Genomic DNA, 2,079 nt, shown 5'->3' with positions numbered 1-2,079 from the left:
GTTGTTGTTGTTGTTGTTGTTGTTGTGGTTGTTGTCGTTCCATTTATTATTCAATAACATTACCATTCCGTTTATTCCCATTTGTCCATTCGTTCATTCCTGGTTTTGTTTTTGGGTTTTTTAATTCTTAATTCGTTTATTCTCCTTTCTTTCGCTCCAATTTCTTTTTTCATGCAAAACTATGTCATTCGGACTTCTCTTACTCAAAGATTTTACCTGTTTTCCCCAATTCTCCTTTTCTCCAATCTGTCCTCAGAGAAAGTTGCATTTGAAAATAGCAAAAGTTGCAAAAAGTTGCAAGAAAAATCAACAAAAGTTGCAAGAAAAATCAACAAAAGTTGCAAGAAAAATCAACAAAAGTTGCAAGAAAAATCAACAAAAGTTGCAAGAAAAGTTGCAAGACGTGTATAGCTAAAATGTGAGGGAATTATTGGAATCCATGGTAGCTATGCTCATTGCAACCAAAGTAACCAACCTGAGTTTTGTTAGATCAAACTCAAAAGTTAAATGTGAATGTCTACCGTACCAAAAAACAAAACAAAAAGCCAACAGTATGGAGGTTGCGTGGTGTACAAGAGCAGTCTGTCCCCTGACACTGACACGTGCGTCAGGTCCTCTAACTGAAACTCCCGCTGACATTGGGTAGCGTGGTTTTGGGGCTGTTCAAATATAATATTTCTCCTTTTTGGGGATTTTTGCCCCCCCCACACACACACAAATTCTTTCCTTCCCATTTGTTTTCTCTCTTAATCATCGAATTTGACATTTTTTCATTAAAAAAACAAACACAAAAACAACATATTTTCCGATTATTTCTATCCAAATATTCGAACCCTTCAAGTTCTTTCTCTCCAAAGTCCTTTTTTTTGTGTGTGTGTTTTTTTTTGCTTTGGTTTAGTTTGGTTTGGGTTTCGTTTTTTGTTTGTTTGGTTGTTTGTTTGCTTTTTGTTGTTGTTGTTGTTTGTTTTGTTTTTTTTGTTTTTTTTTGGGGGGGGGAGTTGTTTTTTTGTTGGTTTGTTTTACTATTCTTCCACTGAAGATTCCATCTTTCCAAATGTGTTCTCTCAAAGTCAGTTATACGAACTTCTTTCATCGTGGGTGGTTGGCGGGTGCTCTGGTGTGGTTTGCTCCTTCTTTCCTATCAAACATCTATCGTCCTTATCTCCCCTCCTTCTTTTTATGTCTGTTACTCTCTTGTAGGTGGCCTAGTGGTTAGGCTACCGGACTCGTAATCGTGAGATTGCCGGTTCGGGGGTTCGAGCCTCAGCTCGGTCCGACGTTGTGTCCTTGGGAAAGGCGCTTTACACGAATTTCCCACTTAGCTCGGTCCTATCGGAGGCGGACGTTAAACTAGGAGGTCCCACCCCTTAAATAGCCTAATAATGTTGATAGGGGCGTTAAACTCATACAATTTTGTTCACTCTCTTGTACCACCTCTAATCTTCTGGCACTCATATGACCTTATGCAGTTGCGAGCGCCGTAAAACCTCTACTAAAACTAAAAACTTCTTTCACTCCCAATTCTCTCTTTCCCATTTTTCTTTTTTTTTCTCTCATTCTTTCCGAAAAGGACGCATAAAAAGCATTGTTCCGTCTTTCAACCCTTCCACAGCTTACGATCAATTCTTCTTTCACTCCCAATCCTCTCTTTCACAGTTCTCTCTCCCATTCCTCACCGGAAAAGGACGTTTAAAAAATGAATATGCAGCGTTCTTTCCTTCCTTCCATCCTGTAACATTTGTTACGTAATCTTCCGCCTCTTGCACGACCGAAGTGTGTCGCAAATGCCTTAAAATTGTTTCTAAAAATAAAAGTCTCCGTCCACATATCATTACCCCCCCCCCCCCCCCTCCGGGGCAGTGCTACTGACTGAAGTGTCTTTAGGCCATTCCCAAAGGGGAGATATTAAACATGTTCTTATGCACAGTAGAATTGTAAATGGGCTGATTTATCAATGTCATGCTCATACTGTGCCGGAACAACATAGGGGGAACTGCTGCTTTTTCTTTCCTCATCCTTACTATCGTCATTTTTCCTCTACTTTTTTGTATGTTTGTCACTCTCTTGTGACCCGCTATT

The sequence above is a fragment of the Aplysia californica genome, unplaced genomic scaffold (assembly GCF_000002075.1).
Source record: "Aplysia californica isolate F4 #8 unplaced genomic scaffold, AplCal3.0 scaffold00441, whole genome shotgun sequence".
Taxonomy (NCBI): domain Eukaryota; kingdom Metazoa; phylum Mollusca; class Gastropoda; order Aplysiida; family Aplysiidae; genus Aplysia; species Aplysia californica.
This window is presented reverse-complemented; position numbering follows the sequence as displayed.